This window comes from Lontra canadensis, unplaced genomic scaffold, assembly GCF_010015895.1.
Source record: "Lontra canadensis isolate GAN:19392208 unplaced genomic scaffold, GSC_riverotter_1.0 scaffold7, whole genome shotgun sequence".
Taxonomy (NCBI): domain Eukaryota; kingdom Metazoa; phylum Chordata; class Mammalia; order Carnivora; family Mustelidae; genus Lontra; species Lontra canadensis.
The window spans coordinates 5,501,363-5,523,078 of NW_022631001.1; the positions used below are offsets into that span (position 1 = coordinate 5,501,363).

The following is a 21,716-nucleotide window of genomic DNA, read 5'->3' on the forward strand; positions in this document are numbered from 1 at the left end:
TTCCATAGTAGTGTGTAGGCTGCCTTTTACCCTGTTCCCTCATTTTTAAAGTTACCTTTGATTCCTAGTCTTTTTTTTCAATTGTGGAAGGGAGATGAATGATTAACATTACATTAAATGTTAGTATTCTTTAAAAAATGCCGCCTAATTTCAAATATGTGCTCTTTTCAGAGGTGAGATGGGAAGAATGTGCTTCTAATACTTGAAAAAAATCTTCTTGCTACTGGTAAACATTTATATATGCCTCATCTTAGTTTTGTGCAGCGGCAGTATTGTAGCCAGTGAGGTTTATCCGAGGTGCGATTATTGCTATATAAGCCTCATCTCATTTAACTTCCGCAACAGTCCTGTGAGACAGATACTGTGACTCCATGTGACTAGTGAGAAACCTGGTATTCAGAAGAGATTAATTAAGTCCCATGCTTAAAGGCACGCAGCTCCGTGTTCGCTTTACTTGGTCTCAGGTGGGTTGTGTCCCTGTATAGCACATTACCCAGAGTGACTGGCCTTCTGTGACCTGGCTGTTGTTTTCAGACATGTAGTGAGCTTTTCTGAAGGGCCAAGAATATCCTAATACATTTTTTGAGGTAGCAATAGCATTTTTCAACATTACTTCCTTAATAAATTAAAATTCCTTTTCTAAATAATCAGAAAAAGAGGCTTTTTGTAGTAAATGTTTGCTCTCCCCTCAGTTCTGTTAGTTGTTGATATTTAGTGCGTATAGTGTGTATACCTTCAGTGGTCCTAAAATATAAGTGTGCTAGTTAATTATAGGTGGGCCCAACTGCAGACAGCTGTGTGTTGTTTTCTGCCTGATCGTGGTTTGGCTCTATGCTTGAGATGAGGGGCTTGGTATGGTTGGTGGTTGTGAAAATCATCATTCACAGATGATTTGAAGTTGGTTAACCTCCAGGCTTTGAGTTCTCCATATAGCCTCAGCTGTTTATCCCTGCCCTGAGCCTTAACCTTTTAAAGCTCCTTTAGTAACAGCTTTTAAATGGAAGTATGAAAAGCACCATGCATTGGAAGCTAATCCAATTTCATTAGAAATCTTCAATCAAATTGTAAACATTTTCTGCTACAGGTGTTGTGCAGTGACCCTTTTCCTGAGAAGATAGTGTGTTAGTTGATTAACAGCTGAATGTGAAAGCTTGTGTTGAGGATTTCTTATTGAAACAAGATGAAACTATGCTAGATATTTGAGACTTGTATTTATTCAAGTGGAGTTCTCTTTATATTTTTCATCTTTTCAGCAATGCTTGTTGCGGAAAGAGTCATATACAGGTAAAATCCATACGTGTGTTTCTGAAAAACTGAGCACAAATTCGGCCTTGGTAAATTCAGTCGTGGTTCTTCGGTGAATAAATGCAGAGTGTTTGTTTGCTTCTTTTCCTCTTCATGTGGTAGAGAAACTTCTGTAATTTCATTAAAATTTTTCAAAAAAATCCTTTCAAAATTTCCCCCTCCCCCTTCTTTCTCCCTGCCCCCTTTCATATAAAACTTTTAACGCAAATGCATTTATTTTTTATAAATCTGCAGTTTTTAAAATCAGGCTTTCTTTAATAAGAACATATTTTTAAAGTTTAGCACTTAGTGGAATTAAGAACCCAAGGAACTAGTATCTGGTTGGTTTATTTGCTGACTGAAATAATTTCCATGAAATGCAGGAGTTGAAAATTCAGATGCATACAGCTCTATTTGTTTATAAAGTGTAATTTGTATAGTGTTGGGTTTTAATTAAAGTAAGTTCCTTAAATGGTGGTGACTAAAAGATAAATTAGAAGTTGTACTATGCAACATTTCCTTTATGGTATCTGTGATAAGGCATTTATACCAATGTTTGTCTATAATTCAGAATCAAATATTAGAATGGAATTGTATTTTATGTCTTTTATCTCTATTTTATAAGGCCTGTTTGATCTTGGAATATATATGTTATATGACATGTATAATTTATGTATATATAAATATTATATATATGAGATAAAATTTGTAATATTTTCAGTTTTGTTTTTAGCCATCTGCCCTTATCTTGTAATAGTTGATAGGCTTAAATCAAGTAAATTTGCTTGTCTTTTTATATTATTTGTATTTTCTTTATAAACATATATTTTTTCCCCCAGGGTATTTGTATTTTCTTTATGAAACAAAGGTCGGAGATAATTGGATTATTTCTTATCTAGAGTGTGTGCATGAATGTTGACATGTTCTGAAAATATGTAAATATAGTCAGAATGAATTAAGACTCATTAAGCAGATATTAGATAGTGAACATTGTCTATTACACATAATCATTTCAATAGAGGAAAAATGGTTGAAGGTAGCACTCATTAGCAGAAGTTAATACCGCTACGGCTCACACCAGCATCAATTCTTGAGAGCCTACGAAATGAAAAGAACAACTTTAGCCAGGTAAAGGATATCCATCAAAACTCTTCAATAAGTCTTACACTTAATGGGGAAATGTTAGAAGCATAGCCTTCAAACTTAGGAACATGATGCTAGAATTCCTACCCAGTAAAATAAGAAAAGAATAAATAGTATAAGAAATGAAAGGAAGAAAGAAAGCTTTTTTAATTTACAGATGATTGTCCATATGGAAAATATAAGGAAAATCTATATGCAAACTATCAGCACTGTTGCTGGATACAAGATAACTTTAAAAAGATAAGTCATGCTTTTGTACCTTAACAAAAATGTTTAGACAGTGTGGTTTTAAAAAGATTTCCAGTCACAAGAGCAACGAAATGACATTACTCAGGGATGCATGTAATAAAAGATCTATAAGAACTGTATGGGGAAGGTTATAAACTTTATTAAAGAACTTAAATCTAAATAAATAGATGAGTAGACACAACCATCTGGGGATGTCAGATATTTTCAGTATATATCTGTTAATGCAATATAATTTCAAACCAAATTCAAAAGTTTGTCTTGTAGAACTTGGCAAGTTGATCCTAAAATTTATATGGAAGGTAAAAGGTCAAGATTGTTTAAGAGGAAAAATGAAGGGGGAGTTCACTTAATTATTTGTAGAGCTAAAGTCATTGGAATGGAAATAGATCAGGGAGGCACATGGCAGAGTTCAGGAATGACTGATATTTGTAGGGACTCTGTGTATGACAGAGTTGGTATAACAAATCAGTGGGGAAAGAATGAACTATTTGGTAATCAGTGCTGGATTAGCCATATTGAAATAAAAAAAAAAGTTGAGTTCCTAATTCAATATACACAATGAATTCATTAGATTAAAAACCTAAAATTGAAAATCAGAATATTAAAATTTTAGAAGAAATTATGTGATACTATCTTTATTACTTACATCAGGCAGGAATTATTAAATGAGACCTAAAAGATATTAACCATAAAAATTATTACTAAATAAAGAAATTTAAAAAGTTTTATTTATTAAAAAGTTAAAAAGTTTCATTGTGCTAAAATGGTAAGTAAGGACCTTTCTTGCTTATTAATTACTGTTCATCTGACCTCTCTCATCTTAAGCTCTACCCTTAGTTATATCCCTAGTTCACAGAACAGTACCTGAATGAATGTGACTTAAAAGCTCTTTCATACTTGTGGCCACTTGCAGCACTGGAAACATTTGTCCTCTCATTTGCTTTGTTTAGTTGGTGGAAAAGTTTGAGGAGCACTCCTAATCATGTGACTCCTGAGACTACTTTTTAGCCATATCTGGAAAATGGAAGAAGAAATTCTGTGTTTTGTTCATAGTTCCAAATAAAATCTATATATTTACTCACTAAGTCACTGCATTCTTGAAATTTCCTGGGTGTTCTGAGGAAACAGTGTCCAGTAAGACATGGTTTCTGCCAGCATGAAGCTTGGAGTCATGTAGTGGAAAAGGAGGTAAGCAAATCAGTGATTATTGCATGATAGATACTATGAAAAAGGCATACTATGGAAGCAAAGAGGACAGAACATTCTAAAACATTCTAAAGCAGAACATTCCAAAGTTCATAAAAATAAATTCATTGGGTAAAAAACAGGGCTATGACTGAAAGCCCCTTGAGGGCAGATATACTTGTCTTATTCTCTGTTGTATCCTTAGAGATCAGTATCTAGAATGTGAAAGGTACTCAGGAAAATTTTTTTGACTGAATCAGTAGAAGAGAATGAGAAATATGAAGTTGTTTGCTCATTTTCCTTTCATTCTTCTTTTTTTTTTTTTTTTAAAGATTTTATTTATTTTGACAGAGAGCACGAGCTGGGGGAGAGGCAGACTCCTCTCTGAGCAAGACCCTGGGATTGTACCCTAAACTGAAGGCAGATGCCTAACTGACTGAGCTACTCAGGCACCCCATAGGTCCTTTCTTTCTTAATAGTCCCCTAAGTCTTTTGTGTGGTAGGCTTGCCTTTCTCTGATTTGGTTAGTGCATCGTCATAAAGCTAATCTTCCTCTGAAATCACTTTCATAATGTGATACCCCTATTTAAAAGTTCTTCAGGGAGGAGGGCTGCCTGCATGGCTCAGTTGGTTAAGTGTCTGACTCCTGGTTTCAGCTCAGAGCATGACTCAGGGTCCTGGGATTGAGCCCTGTGTTGGGCTCCCACTCAGCGGGAAGTCTGGTTATCTCCCTCTACCTCTTACCCCACTTTCTCACTCTCTGGAATAAATTTTAGAAAAAAAAAAGCTTAAAAAAAATCCTTCCAGGCGATTCCTGTTTCTTACAGAAAGTGTAGACTTCTAAGCCTTGTGTTCAAGGTTCTCGATGTTTGGTCGCATCAAAGCTATCACAGAGTATGTCCATCTTTTCCAGAACATAACCCCACATCTATAGATAGGTTTTTTGTTTTTGTTTTTGTTTTTTTTTTCAATAGTCCCTTAAATGTCATGTGCTCATTTCAACTTCCATTCATGCTGGCTCATGCATCTGGAATGTACTTCCTTCTGCTCTTCAGTGAAACAAATCATGGTATGTTAATAATAGACTCAGCCCCATCAGGTGATTCCAGTCCATTGTGATCTTTTTTCCTGATAGAAGATATATGGAAAATAATCAGAGAGATAATGTAAAAAAATTTTTTTGAAGAAATTATATGAGGAAAATTTGGAAAAGAGACAGAAGTGGTCACTAATTCATTTCTGTCATCGAAGAGCCACCAAAATCCATTTGAAAATGTTCACAGTTGTCTCATATCCAACCTTATTAGGGAAATGATTTCAGTCCAAACTCTCATGATTTCTGTTTTACTGAAGTTTTTTTCTCCAAAGTTACCATTAACTCTCTTTTATAAGATTTTATTGTTTATAACAATGCTAGTTTTTTTTTATGAAAGTAATACAATAAAATAAAAATTTGTGGCAAATAGAAATAGAATTAAGGAAAAAAATTACCAGCACTTTTACTACTCTTACTCTTAGTATTTGGTACATAGAAACTCCTCGTTAAAAATTTCTCCTTTGGGTGGGGGAATGGGTTAGCCTGGTTGATGGGTATTAAGGAACATGCACATATTGCACGGAACACTGGGTGTTGTACACAAACAATGAATCATGGAACATTGCATCAAAAACTCATGATGTACTGTATGGTGACTAATATAACATAATTTAAATAAACATAAAAATAAAACTTAAAAAGAAATTAAAAAATAAAAAGTTAGATACCCCCCCCCCCCCCGCCAAATTTCTCCTTTGACAGTTATAAGGTTGGGTACCAGAGTAAAAGCTCCTCAGCTCTGCTTACCACAAGCTCATGATGTCAGTAGTTGACTAGGCTCTAGTAAGTAATGTCTTGCCCACCATTCTGTTGGGTCTGTAATGAATTTGATGTGATTTGAAGATATTAACCCCCTTAATGCTTAAAAGAAAAAAAGTCTGAATGTGTTAAGATTAGTAAAAAGAGCCAAATCATTACAATAGAGAATCATAAATAAAGATTATTTAAAAATTAGAAAGTATGAAAAAATGATAAAGGGAAAGCATAAATTCATGATGCAACAGGAATAATATTGACTGTATTCAATTCATAGTAAGGAGATAAGGAATAGTATATATGCCTAAAGGTTATTTAATTAGGTGGAATACTAATTAACATGATAATTCTAGAGAAGACAAAAAGCGTTTCAGACTTTAAAACTGAGCATAAAGTACTGTTGATATAATTACTGTTACAACCCACACATGAGTCCATATAATTATTTTCATATATACAGAAAAGGCACATAATGAAAGATATTTGACAAAATTCAACATCTCTTTCAGATTTTTAGAACTTTTTAATTAGAAAGGAATGGGTACATGCTTATGTAAGCATCTTACTTAATAGTATAGTATTAAAACAGTAGAAGTAGCCCCACTAAAGACCAAGATAGGGTTTTGTACTATCATGCCTGTGTTATTTATTATTGTTTATAGGTACTGTCTGATGCAATTAGATAAAAAGAAATACATGATAGGCATATTATTGAAAAGGAACGGGCAAAATAAGCATATTTTTACCTGGAAATCAAGAAAATCAAATGAATATTATTAGAAACAAAGTAATTAGATGACTGGTTATAAGAAGGAGCTTGGAAGTCCTCACTCTATTCTAACAAAAAGCAGAACAAGGGGGCGCCTGGGTGGCTTCAGTGGGTTAAAGCCTCTGCCTTTGGCTCAGGTCATGGTCCCAGTGTCCTGGGATCGAGCCCTGCATTGGGGTCTCTGCTTAGCAGGAAGCCTGCTTCCTCCTCTCTCTCTCTGCCTACCTCTCTGCCTACTTGTGATCTCTGTCTGTCAAATAAATAAATAAAAATCTTAAAAAAAAAAAAAAAGAACAAGTTGAAAGTCAACACCTCTTCTTAGATCCGTCAGAGAACTGAGGTCACAGGCCAGATGGCTGCCCTCCACACTGGACAGACAGAGCAGAAACCCACAAGCAGAAACCTTCTCAGGAACCAGGATGGGGTATCAGCATAGGAATTGTAATTGATGAATTTCTGGAGGCTCACAATGGACAAGTCTGAGAGATATAACTCCAGGAGACCCCACATCTAGGAGGTCTTTGTACTTTTCTGAGTTTTACCAACAAAAACCCTACCAGGTTCATACAGAGAAGAGTGAGAAAAATCTCTTTTCTGGCAGAGGGAGGGGAAAAAGAGCCAGTTTTTGAAATATGTTGAAAACATTCTGTTCTCTTTGTTAAGGCCTACCCTTGAGAGAAACTGTTTTACTCACCTATCCTACCTGGTTTTGTCAGAGCCTGCCTGACCTGGGAGAAGGGAAATACCCAATTCTAGCCTCCTCTAGTCTCCTGTCTAGGGTAAGAGAAGTAGAAATATAAACTTCAGTACCATCCAGCCATCCTGTCCCACCTTGAGGGTGGAGACTAAGAAGCACTTGTGAGTGTCAGGGCCCAGGGGCACAAGCTCCTTAAAAGACTGAGGACTGTAGGACTTAGTCATAGGACTATAGAACACTTCTGCTCCTACCGCCACACTTTAACCAGGATATCACTAAAGGCCTGCTTATTTCAGTTTTTTTTTACCTAGTACGTCATGTCCAACTTTCAACAAAAAAAATTACAAGGCATACTAAAAGCCAAGTTTGATATATAAGAATCAATAGCTTCCTATTATGAAAATACTTTTAAGTATTTTAAGTATACTTAGGTACTTAAATATATATATTTAAGGGAGGGAAAGATCCTATTTGTAATAACAATTGAAAATATAAAATGTCCAAAAGTAAACTTAAGATATATGCAGAAATATTATGAAGAAATTTTAAAACTCTGATGAATAATATAAAAGAACACTTAAATAATTGGAAAGACATACCTTGTTTGATATGAAATTGAAGTGCTCAATATTGTTCAGATTTTAGTTCTTGCTTATTCTGTAAAAATATGGATCAAACTTGACAAGTTGATGCTAGAATTTGTAAAGACAGAAGTCTGGAAATTAAGAGAAATGTTTTTTGGGGGATGATTTTATGCTTATAATTGAATACTGTGCAGTCTTTGGAAAGAAGAGGTGGATCTCCACATGTGAATATGAAAATATGTTCAAGACAGTTAAAAACAATCAAGAATTGAACAGTGTGTATAAGTTCCCATGTGTTGGGAATTGTGGGGGGAGGAGTAAAAGAAACTTGGATACCCAAACAGGTAGTATTACTTAGAGGCAGGTAGAATGGAGACAAGGAGACATGTTTGGAGGCTCTGAACAATTCCAAGTAAAAATTGATAAAAGACATGAGCTAGGGTAGTGACATAATGCAAAGTGAAGGACAGATTTGAAAACGTATGTGTGTGGACATAATGCATGAAAGCTGCCTGAATGTTGCAGATTAGGGGGAGAGCGGAGTCAAAGATGATGGCCCCCAATTTCAGACCTGGTGACAAGCTTTGGTTCAGTTTTCTGACTGCCTCTCCTTTGTACACTTTGTGCACAGCCAAAAGAGATGACCTTAATGTGTCCTTCAGTCCTTGCTCACTCCCTCCCTTCTTTCTTCCTTATGCTCTTTTTTGCCCCCTCATAGCTTTAGCTGTTGTTTCTTTACGAATGACTTCCACCTCTTACCTCTGGTCCCGATCTCTTTCTCAGCCTCGCATCCCTCATGTTGTTGTCTGCTATACAGTTGCACTAGAATGCTATCATGTCATGAGCAAAATCTTAGTACAGTTATACAGTGCAAGTTCAGCTGCTCTTGCAAGGTATATGTCACCTTGGAAAAGTTGCTCAACTTCTGTAAGTGTCAGTTACCCCATTTGTAAATAGGAATACACTACTACTACTTCTCTTTAAGGGTTATTATAAGCACTAAATGAAGAATGATCTAAAAGCCGTGCATTAATAAGGCTAGTTCATGATGATTTTTTCCTTGGTGTGGGGTGAAATGAAAGTAATTGAGATAATATTTCATCTGTCTACCTTTCCACTTCTATTTCATTTTTTGGCAGATACTCTGTTTTGAGCCATCTTTTATCAAGGTAGGACTGTTCTGTATCAAAAGAGTACATCCTCCTAACTTTTTGGTTTTAAAGATCTTATTTCTGGGATGCCTGGGTGGTTCAGTTGGTTAAGCGTCTGCCTTCAGTTCAGGTCCTGATCTCAGTGTCCTGGGATCAAGTCCCTCATTCGACTCCCTGCTGAGCAGGGAGCCTGCTTCTCCCCATACCTCTGCCCTTCCCCCACTTGTGCGCTCGCTCTCTGTCTCTCTCTCTAATAAATAAATAAAATCTTCAAAAAAAAAATAAAGATCTTCTTTCTATTATAAAATAATCTCCAATGGAAAAAAGCCTCTTCAACAAATGGTATTGGGAAAATTGGACAGCCACATGCAGAAAAATGAAATTGGACCATTTCCTTACACCACACACGAAAATAGACTCAAAATGGATGAAGGACCTCAATGTGAGAAAGGAATCCATCCAAATCCTTGAGGAGAACACAGGCAGCAACCTCTTCGACCTCAGCCACAGCAACATCTTCCTAGGAACATCGCCAAAGGCAAGGGAAGCAAGGGCAAAAATGAACTATTGGGATTTTATCAAGATCAAAAGCTTTTGCACAGCAGAGGAAACAGTTAACAAAACCAAGAGACAGAAGACAGAATGGGAGAAGATATTTGCAAACGACATATCAGATAAAGGGCTAGTATCCAAAATCTATAAAGAACTTAGCAAACTCAACACCCAAAGAACAAAGAATCCAATCAAGAAATGGGCAGAAGACATGAACAGACTTTTCTGCAAAGAAGACATCCAGATGGCCAACAGACACATGAAAAAGTGCTCCACATCACTCGGCATCAGGGAAATACAAATCAAAACCACAATGAGATACCACCTCACACCAGTCAGAAAGGCTAAAATTAACAAGTCAGGAAATGACAGATACTGGCGAGGATGTGGAGAAAGGGGAACCCTCCTACACTGTTGGTGGGAATGCAAGCTGGTGCAACCACTCTGGAAAACAGCATGGAGGTGTCTGAAAATGTTGAAAATAGAACTACCCTATGACCCAAATAGCAATTGCACTACTGGGTATTTACCCTAAAGATACAAACGTAGTGATCGGAAGGGGCACGTGCACCCGAATGTTTATAGCAGCAATGTCTACAATAGCCAAACTATGGAAAGAACCTAGATGTTCATCAACAGATGAATGGATCAAGAAGATGTGGTATATATACACAATGGAATACTATGCAGCCATCAAAAGAAATGAAATCTTGCCACTTGCAATGATGTGGATGGAACTAGAGGGTATCATGCTTAGCGAAGTAAGTCAATCGGAGAAAGACAACTGTCATGATCCCCCTGATATGAGGAAGTGGAGATGCAACATGGGGGGTTAAGGGGGGAGGAGAAGAATAAATGAAACAAGATGGGATTGGGAGGGAGACAAACCATAAGTGACTCGTAGTCTCACAAAACAAACTGAGGGTTGCTGGGGGGAGGGGGGTTGGGAGAGGGGGGTGGGGTTATGGACATTGGGGAGGGTATGTGCTGGGGTGAGTGCTGTGAAGTGTGTAAACCTGGCGATTCATAGACCTGTACCCCTGGGGATAAAAATATATGTTTATAAAAAATAAAAATAAAATCTCTCATAGGTAGTAGGCATTATTATGGTTATTTTAATGTTCTCAGGTATTAGAAAACAAAAAGTCTGCAGCCCTATGTTCCCCTTTTGCGACCCCCCACAGTTTCTCCTATTTATATCTTGTATTAGTGTGGTGCACTTGTTAGGGCTGATGAACCAGTACCAACACATTATTATTAGTTGAAACCTGTAGTTTACATTAAGGGTTCACTCTTTGTGTTGTATATTTTGTGGGTTTTGACAAAAGTATAATGCCATGTTTCCATCATTACTGTATCGTGCATAATAGTTTCATTGCCCTGAAAATCCTCTGTGCTCTGCCTGTTTGTCTCTCCCTCCCTTTCACTGAACCCTGGCAACCACTCATCTCTTTACTGTCTACACAGATTTGCCTTTTCCAGAGTGTCGCATAGGTGGAACCGTCTAGTGCATAGCCACATCGGTTTCTTTCACTTTAAGGTTTGCCTTTAGAGTCCCTCCATTTCTTCTTTTGTCTTGAAAACATTTCTTTCTATTGCTGAAAAATACTCCTTTGTAGGGATGTACCACAGTTTCTGTTTATCCATTCATTGAAAGACTTTTTGGTTGCTTCCAAGTTTTCACAGTTAAGAACAGCTTGCATTTAAAGTTATTCAAGATTCAGATTTGAAAATTTTTCTTGATATTAGCTGTATTAATTTCCCAGGCTGCTGTAACAGAGTGCTGTGAACCGAGTGGCATAGAACACAGGAATTTATTCTCTCATAGTTCTGGAGTGTGATATTGTGATATAATAAGACATACATGTTTTGGTCTTCATCCTCCGCTCACGGCCAGAGCTCCTAAAACTTTTGTAATTTTACCAAGTGATAAGGCCCATAGGAGGATCTTTTGATATAATATTTGGTTTTGGTTTCTGACTCCTATTGTTCCATAGTGATAAAAGTGAAAGAAACATCTTTGTTATAGCACACACCTTTCAATCTTACCTGAGTTGATGTTAATGAGGTGACCTTTGGAAAGCCTCTAAGAATGGGGGCTTGGTTGTCAGGGGAACCACCCTTGTGACTAGAGGTTTGGAACTTTCAGCCCAGACTTTGACTTAATCATTAATGGTCAATGATTGAGTCAATCATATCTGAGTAATGAAGTTTCCATAAAAACATTCTAACTGAAAGGGTTTGGAGAGCTACTGGACTGGTGAATCCTTGGTGGTACTGGAAGGGTGATGCGCCTGCCCAGACAGGGCATGGAAATTCCATACACCCTCTTACCTTGTACCTTGCCCTCCAGGCTCTTCCAGCTGGCTGTTTTTGAGTTATATCCTTTACAATAAATAGGTAATGTGGATAAAATGTGGCCCAGAGTTTTGTGAGCCATTCTAGCAAATTATTGAACTTGGGAGGGGAGTCATGGGAACGTGACTTATGGATGGTTGGTCAGATGTACAGGTGACAATGTAGGACTTGAGATTGGTGCTTGAAGTGGGGATCAGTTGTGTGGACTGAGAGACCCTACATTGTAGAGTTTGTACAACTTGTGGGTGTTAGTATAATAATTGAATTGTAGGACACCCAGCCAGCTGGTGTCCACTGAGAGTTAAAGAATTGTTTCCTATGGAAAAACACACCATGTTCAGTTATCAGAAATGTTGAGAGTAGAGAGTGGAAAACTTTTTCTTTTAGGAGGTTAGAATCTGAAATCAAGGTGGGAAGATTGGTCTATACTTCTCCCTTAGCTGCTGGGAAGTCCAGTGATCCTTGGTGTTCTTAGGCTTATAGATCCATCACTTGAATCTGTGCCTGTCTTCACATGTCATTTTCCCTGTATCTCTGTGTCTTCACAGGGTCCTCTTCTTAAACGGACAGCAGTTACATCAGGTTAGGGCCCATCTGACTCCACTATATCCTCATCTTAACTAATTACATCCACAGTGAACCTATTTCCAAATTAGACCACATTCCCAGATACTGTCAGGACTTCAACCTATCTTTATTCAAGGGAGGAACGCACAGTTAACTCATAGCATGCAGTGATGCTTTCCAGACTGTTCTTCTTTCTATACTTAAGCTTTTTGTTCTTGAATCATTGATAGTGATGTAATGTTATCCAGCCTTTGGTAGGTGTGGTTTCAACTGAAAACCAAATTGTCCTTGGCAGTGTTATTAAAAACAGTGTTCCTATGCTCAAATTTGTACTTTCAAATATACAATCAATAAGATTTACCCAGATGCCAGTTTGTGCCTCTACCCTGTTCAGTTTGTTTGTATGGTTCATTTGCCTACTTTATGGTTTGTCAGTGAAGTTGTATAAAATGTTAAATTGATGTTAACAATTTTTTTATTAGAATTATCCAATGAAGAATGAGTACTTAATTTTTTTCCTTCACAGTTTTTAGTATATAAAGAAACTGTGGAGATAATTTGTAACTTCTACAGACTCATTTTTCCCTTTCAGGTGATTATAATGTAGGGTTTTGCAGATTTCCAAAAAACTCTTTCCTGTTTTTCTGTCATCTGACATTCCATGTGAAACTGACCTATAAACTTGCTCACATTCACATCATCATTTCTAGACAAGGTTTCTGAATTTCCTTTATAGTAATTTCTTGATTAGAGTGATAGGGACAGAGAGGGAGAGAAAGGGAGGTAGCTTAAAGTCACATGGAAAGTTACTGAGCAATTTTAAAATGGTTTGATCAAGAGGGCATGGAAGAAAATGGGGAACATTTTCATTGGGGAGAGAGCAAAAGTGAATTATGTTTTAGGTATAAAAGATTTATAAGTTTCAGTCTGTATGGCAGGGTTTTTTTTCACCAGTAAGAATTTAATATGATGAATAAACTTTTCTTGACAATAAGGAAAGCATTAAATATTGTATAAAATGCTAGCAAAGGACAGACCTTATATCATCTTATCTACTGATATAGCCAGAGTTCTGGAGGCAGGCAAGGATCTCTTGTATCTGTGTCATGTTTTATGTATTCCAGGGGCCTTCTTTCCTCCTCTCATATCTGAGAGTCCTAAGACTTTTTCTACACTAAAGATATTTCCATGTTAATGCAGAAAGATCTAATGAATCATGCTGGGTTTGCTGTCTTCATTCTTCAGACCCCATTTTAGGAAGGAAGGCCCTGGTGTTTTTGAGTTGTCCTCTTGTTTTGTTGAATCTCTGTTTCTTCTTTATTACTGAAATATCTGAAATATAGTTCTTCTGAAGTAAAAATCATCAAGTGTTACTCAAATAATTGCTTGCAATTGTATCATAAGCTTAGGGTCAAATCTGATTACTTCTTCCAGGTAGCAAATATTCCTCTTTATTTCTACTACCACAGAGTAATCCAGGATTTTGATATTTCTGATTATTATAATTTCATCTTTATCATATTTAGTTTTTTATACCTCCCTAACAATGTCATTTACCTCTCTCAGAGGCCTCCAGTGATTTTCCTTTACTTGACCAGTCAGTTTTAAAATCCTTACTCCTCCCCTGTCCACCCAATATTTTATTATAAAAATTTCCAAATACGCTATTGAGTTGTAGGGATTTTTTTTAAATATATTTTAGAAATTAACCCCCTACCAGATTTGCAGATATGTTCTCCCATTCAAATAGGTTGCCTTTTCATTTTGTTGCTGGTTTCCTTCGCTGTCCAGAACTTTTTAGTTTGGTATAGTTCCATGTGTTTATTTTTGCTTTTGTTGTCTTCGGTTTTGGTGTCAAATCCAAAAAACCCTTGCCTAGACCAATGTCAAGGAACTTACCCTCTGTGTAAGTTCCCTAGGATTTTTAACTTGTTTTTTTAACTTGTTTCAGGTATTATTTTCAAATCCTTAATGTATTTTGAGTTGATTTTTGTGTCTGGTGTAAGATAGGGGTCCGGTTTCAGTCTTGCACATAGCTGTGCAGTTTTCCTAGCACCATTTATTGAAGAGACGATCCTTTCCCCATTGTATATTCTTGGCAACTTCGTTGTAATTAATTGGCCATATATATGTGGATTTATTTCTGAGCTCTGTATTCCACTGATCTTCATGTCTGTTTTTATGACAGTACCATACTCTTTTGATTACTATGGCTTTGTAATATAGTTTGCAATCAAGAAGTGTGATCCCTCTAGCTTTGTTCTTTTTTAAGATCGCTTTGGCTATTTGGGATCTTCTGTGGTTCCATGTAAATTTTAGGATTTTTTTGTTCTATTGCTGTGAAAATGTCATTGGGATTTTGATAGTGCATTGAAACTTTTATGTTTTTAATGCCACAGTTTACCTCTTTTTATATTGTGTATTCATGAAGAAATTATACTGGCTACAGTTATTTTTAATCTTCTTTTCCTTTAACCTTTGTAATACAGTTAAGGGTTTAATATACCATCCTATTTCAGAATCTGTTTTCTGAATCTGATGATACTGTTACCTTTACCAGTGAGATGTATATTTTCATATGTTTTTATGTTTCTATTAGTATTTTTTTTTTTTTTTTCATTTAAGTTTGAAGAAGTCCTTTCAGTATTTTTTGCAAGGGAGACTTTGTGGTGACGAACTCCCTCTGCCTTTGTTTTTCGGGGAAAGTCTTTATTACTTCTTTAGTCCTGTCCTTCAGTCCTATCCTTCTGAAGGATACCTTTGCTGGATAAAATATTCATGGCTAGCAGTTTTTTTTTTCCTTTTAGTACTTTGAATATCTCATTTCCTCTCTCATGGCCAGGTTACTGCTGAAAAATCTGCTGATAGCCTGATGATGGAGGTTCCTTTGTAGGCTGCAGAGTGAGGAGGGTGTGGGTTTGGTGGTTGGAATGTTGAAGGTTTCTGTGGCTTAGAGGAGGGCATCCTTTAGATGATGTTTTCCCAGTGACTCATGGGTGGGCTTCCTATTGGAGTACAGAGTGGAGAACTGCATCCCTTTCATCTCTGAAATTCTTACCTGTCTCTTTCCTGAACTTCTCCTTTTTCCCGTCACAGAGCCTTGTTTTAATACTTTAGGTGCTGTGGAAGAGAGATGGGTTTCTTTAGCTGAGCACTGACTCACTGCTCTCCCTTTCCCCCATGGGAAGGATCCCCAACCTGCTTTTTCTCTGAGCTGTGGAACCTTGTGGGGGGGCAGTGGTGATGGCCAAGCTCCTCTTACCCATTCTCCTGTGTCCAGACTTTTTTTCTTCCTGCCAGTGGCATGCTGGAACTTCTCCTCTAGAAACCTGGACTTCTGTAAAGGCTTTCTCATCCATGTGTATCTGCCCAAGTTAGCGTTTTCCAGGTGCTGTAGCCAAGAAGGTTTGGAGACTGTTCATAGCTTCCTACTGTTTCCATAGCCCGTACTGGGTTCTGCCTGCCTGTTACCTGCTGAAAAAGTGGGTGAGGCTCCTCCTGGGTCCCTTGATTCCAGAGCTCCTGTGGAGGCACTTGGGTTCGTGGAGATGTGCCAGATTTTACATGTGAAGGGACAAAAAGAATGAGGGCCATCTTAGGGTATGATGCCATGATATTGACATCACTCTTCTTGCTGCTTTCCTTGTAATATTAGAAATAGTAAGATGCTTGTTATTTTGTAGCTAAATTTTCAGGGGTGAGAGAGATTTATGACATGCAGTCTCAAATATTAATGCCTGTCTATTTTGATCAGAGGGACAAAGCATCATGTGATTAGGGCCATGGTGGAAAGAGACAGTAAAAACTTAACTTGATGCTGCTAAGAATAATAAGTATTTTTTACATTAGCATCTTACAAAGCCCTTTATGATGCAGCTATCTCATTTCCTATTCACAAACCTGTAAGATAAAATCTTTCTTGATAACATAAATGATGACACTAAGATTCAGAGAGTTTAGTAGGGTGGCAGTAAGTGGATTTTGGGGGGGGAAGGGCAGGAAGGTAGTTAAGATGTAAAACTTAAGTCTTTGCTATACATCACAAATTTCTTTTTTTAAAAACTAAATTAAATTAATTTTTTTTTGGTGTGTGTGTCTCCAAATTCATTGTTTATGCACTTCAACCAGTGCTCCGTGTAACACGTGCCCTCCTGAATACGCACCACCAGCTTCACCCAACCACCCCCCAGAACCCTCAGTTTGTTTCTCAGAGTCCACAGTCTCTCATAGTTTTTCTCCTCCTCTAATTTCCCCCAGCTCACTTCTCCTCTCCACCTCCCCTTGTCCTCCATGTTATTCCTTATGCTCCACAGGTAAGTGAAACCATATGATAATTGACTCTCTCTGCTTGACTTATTTCACTCAGCATAATCTCTTCCAGTCCTGTCCATGTTGATATAAAAGTTGGGTATTCATCCTTTCTGATGGAGGCATAATACTCCACTGTATATACAGACCATATCTTCTTTATCCATTCGTCCGTTGAAGGGCATCTTGGTTCTTTCCATGGTTTGGCGACGGTGGCCATTGCTGCTATGCACATTGGGGTACAGATGGCCCTTCTTTTCAGTACATCTGTATCTTTGGGGTAAATACCCAGTAGTGCAATTGCAGGGTCATAGGGTAGCTCTATTTTTAATTTCTTGAGGACTCTCCACACTGTTTTCCAAAGTGGCTGCACCAACTTGCATTCCCACTAGCAGTGTAAGAGGGTTCCCTTTCTCCACATCCTCTCCAACACTTGTTTCCTGTCTTGTTAATTTTGGCCATTCTAACTGTGTAAGTTGGTATCTCAATATGGTTTTGATTTGAATCTCCCTGATTGCTGGTGATGATGAACATTTTTTCATGTATCTGATAGCCATTTGTATGTCTTCATTGGAGAAGTGTCTGTTCATGTCTTCTGTCTATTTTTTAACATGATTATCTTGTTTGTGTGTGTTGAGTTTGAGGAGTTCTTTATAGATCTTGGGTATCAGCCCTTTGTCTGTACTGTCATTTGTGAATATCTTCTCCCATTCCGTGGGTTGCCTCTTTGTTTTGTTGACTGTTTCCTTGGCTGTGCAGAAGCTTTTGATCTTGATGAAGTCCCAAAAGTTCATTTTCTCTTCTGTTTCCTTTGCCTTTGGAGACATGTCTTGAAAGAAGTTGCTGTGGCTGATGTCGAAGAGGTTATTGCCTTTGTTCTCCTCTATGATTTTGATAGATCCTGCCTCACGTTGAGGTCTTTTATCCATTTCAGGTTTATCTTTGTGTATGGTGTAAGAGAATGGTCAAGTTTCATTCTTCTACACATAGCTGTCCAATTTTCCCAGCACCATTTATTGAAGAGTCTGTCTTTTTTCCACTGGATTTTTTTCCTGCTTTGTCAAAGATTATTTGACCATAAAGTTGAGGGACCATATCTGGGCTCTCTACTCTGTTCCACTGGTCTATGTGTCTGTTTTTGTGCCAGTACCATGCTGTCTTGGTGATCACAGCTTTGTAGTAAAGCTTGAAATCAGGCAACGTGATGCCCCCAGTTTTGTTTTTCTTTTTCAACATTTCCTTAGCAATTCGGAGTCTCTTCTGGTTCCATACAAATTTTAGAATTGTTTGTTCCAGCTCTTTGAAAAATACTAGTGGAATTTTGATCAGGATGGCATTTAAAGTATAGATTGCTCTCGGCAGTATAGACATTTTAACAATGTTTATTCCTCTGATCCATGAGCATGGAATGGTCTTTCATCTTTTTGTGTCTGATACTTTATATGGAAAACCCAAAAGACTCCACCCCCAAACTACTAGAACTCATACAGCAATTTAGTAATGTGGCAGGATACAAAATCAATGTACAGAAATCAGTTGCTTTCTACACACTAACAATGAAAATACAAAAAGGGAAATTAGAGAATCGATTCCATTTACTATAGCACCAAGAACCATAAGACACTTGGGAAGAAACCTAACCAAAGAGGTAAAAAGGATCTGTACTCGATGAACTACAGAAAACTCATGAAAGAAATTGAAGAAGACACAATTTTCTTATATATGTTTTAATTCCCCTTTTCAGCTTAATTATTGCCTCAGGTAATTTTTTTCTTTTTTCTAATTTATTTATTTTAAGATTTTATTTATTTATTTGACAGAGATCACAAGTAGGCAGAGAGACAGGCAGAGAGAGAGGAGGAAGCAGGCTGCCTGTGGAGCAGAGAGCCCGATGTGGGGCTTGATCCCAGGACCCTGGGATCATGACCTGAGCCGAAGGCAGAGGCTTTAATCCACTGAGCCACCCAGGAGCCCCCCCCACACCTTTTTTTTCTTTTTTTAAAAGCAGGACATGTGGGTTATATTTTTGGTGACTTAGCATATCTGAGAATAACTTCCTGTTGCCATCAAACGTGTCAGAGAGGTCACAGCATTTTCTTTCAAAGATCTGGTTACATTTTATTACTGTTTTCTGGAGTATAGTTGTAGAGATTAGTTGAAGCTGGCCTGATCTTGCTTTTGTACACAACTTCCCCCAGACCCCTCTCTCTTTTGGCCTGTAGCCTCATGGGTTGTCTTTTAATTCTTACAGTTCAAAAACATTTGCTACAATTCACTTATATATACCTCTATTCATTGATTTTTTTTTTTTTAGGGGGGTGGGGGCAGAGGAAGAGGTAAAGAATCTTAAGCAGGTTCCATGGTTAGCCCTGATGTGGGACTCTCGATCTCATAATCCTGAGACCAGAACCTGAGCTGAAATCAAGAGTCAGATGCTTAACAGACTGAGCCACCCAGGCATCCCTGTTCATGGATTTTTATGTGGATCATAGCAAACTATTTTGATCAGCGAACTTAGAAAATCTTTATTCATTTCAAAAGTGTGTTCTTCACTTGTATCTTGGATTTTTGCTTGTATTCTGTTTTGATTTTTTTCTTTTGGGAAATAGAATTCTTTCATTGGCTCTTTATCATCTTCCTTCATGTTTTGATTTGCCTTTTTCCTACAAATTCTTTGAACAGTTTTCATGTTTTCCCTCAACATAAATGCTGTTTTCTGATTAATCAGTTCAGTTCTTTATTATTTCCAACACAGATTTTGTTACTACATTTAAAATTTTTGCAATCATTCTTTATCTTACCCATTTTTCTTAGTATCACTGTGTCTCTCCTTATGAATTTCTGTTTTTATTTCTTAGGGAATATGGTTGATTTCCAAATAGCTTATGTTTCTGCTAATGCCTATGGATAATTCTTTTCAGAAGATTGCTTTTTTTGTTGAGCCTCAGGCTGATACCTCCTTTTCCTTGTCAAATAATCTTTTTTTGTAGACCCTGTGTTTTTTTTCCCTCTTCTGTGTAAGGATAGATTTGTTCATAATCAGTGTTTGCCAACAAAGGATCTGTATTGCCCTTGGCCCTGCTCTGTTCACTCTTTTGAGTTCCTTTTATATCTTTAGCTCTGAAGTGAGTTGTTTTTGTATATCCTCTGGTGTGTGCCTATTGTTAAAACTCCGCTACCTGGGGCAGCTTTTCTGGGCAGATACTGGATCTTGACTGGCTTCTCTTCATTGCCTTGCTCTGTGACATTCTGGTCAGAGCAAATATAAGAGAGCCTATGACTCTCAACATGCATGACTTGCATGTCTCTTTTCTCACTTTATAAAGCTTTACTTATGGGGATGCCTGGGTGGCTCAGTCGGTTAAGCGGCTGCCTTCGGCTCAGGTCATGATCCCAGCATCCTGGGGTCAAGTCCCACATCGGGCTCCTTGCTCTGCAGGGAGCCTGCTTCTCCCTCTGCCTCTGCCTGCCACTCTGCCTTACTGTGCTCTCTCTCTCTCTGACAAATAAATAAATAAAATCTTAAAAAAAAAAAAAAAGAAAGAACTTTAGTTATGAAGATTAAGCCTCCTGTTCTACCCTGTGTTTATGCCAGAACTGCCTTCCTCTCTATTCCTGCGTACAACACACATTTTCTGGGCTTTGCAGTTTTCTTCAGAGTGTAGAAATACAGAGAGACAGTAAGTCCTGGGAAACAACACTGTAGCAGTCACAAGAATGTATACCTGTGCAGTGCGGGAACTCCTGTGGCTTTGTAAGGGACATAATCTCTGTATTTCCAAGTCTGGTGGTAGATGATAGGCAAAGGGTAAAGCATTTTATTTTATTTATTTTTTAAATATTTTATTTATTTATTTGAGAGAGAGAGAGAGAGAGCATGAGCAGGGGGAGGGGCCGAGGGAGGAGCAGACTCCCCCTGAGCAGGGATTCCGACTTGGGACTCAGTCCCTGGACCTCAGGATCATGACCTGAGCTGAAGGCAGACCCCTGACTGACTGAGCCTCCCAGGTGCCCCCAGGATAAAACATTTCAAATGATTTTTCACATGGGCAGCATGTTTGATTTTTGTTCTTTGTGTACTGTTTTAGTTGTTTTTGTGTCTTTCAATCTAATTCCGTTATTTTCATAGTTAGTAGAAGTTCTTACCAGATTCTAGTCATCAGTTATTAATCTAAATTTTTATTGTGCTCAAGAGAAAACACTTTTTAAGTATATATTATGGGACAACACTGGTATAAATGTATTAACTCATTTAACACTTTTGTGGAGTAGTATGATTATTACCATTTTATAGAGGCACAAAGAAGTTGAGCACTCTACCCAAGAGGACTTAGCATGTGGCATGGTCAGGATTTGAACCCAGGAAAAGTATATATATTTGCATATTGCAAGTTTATATCCTGTTTTTCTGCATTTTCACAAGCTCATTCTTCCTCTCTCTCTCCTTCCTTCCTTCCTCCTGCTCTCTTTTTCTGACTTCCTAAAAGGCTATATCATGAACTGGCAAGTAGGTGCCATTCAAAAATAGGACCTATTATAAGATTTAGAATGCAGAATATAAAAAATTATATGTTTGTGTATGTTTTAGTTATTTAGGTATTGCATTAAGGTTACTTTATGAAACAAATAATTAAGCTTTCAAAAGAATGATATTATTTGTTTAGATTGCAAGTTTATTAAACAGAATTAATTTGTTCTTTGTAGTTCTTAGTTTATTGGCCTTAGGTGAACACTGGGCTCTGGCAATAGTGTCTAACCATTTTGTCTAATCCTCCCTAAGCACCTAATTTAAAGTAAGGAATGACTTAATTATCAAGAAAAATTAGATTCATTAGATTAGTACTGCCCAGTATGGGCACCACTAGAAATATGGCTGTTGAACACTTGAAATGTGGCTGCTCTAGATTGAGATACGCTGTAAGTAGAAAATACACGCTGGGTTTCAAAGGCTTAGTATGAATAAAAGAATATAAAATATCTCATTAATACTTTAAAAATACTTACTACATATTGAAAA

At 37.4% G+C, this 21,716-nt stretch overlaps 1 protein-coding gene and 1 pseudogene across 2 annotated transcripts in view; both read left to right on the forward strand.

Annotated features, from left to right (window-relative positions):
* MTMR2 (myotubularin related protein 2) overlaps window positions 1-21,716 on the forward strand; it is a 126,252-nt gene that overhangs the window by 44,007 nt on the left and 60,529 nt on the right. The gene's annotated exons all lie outside the window — the stretch shown is intronic.
* LOC116865458 lies at window positions 253-369 on the forward strand (annotated as a pseudogene).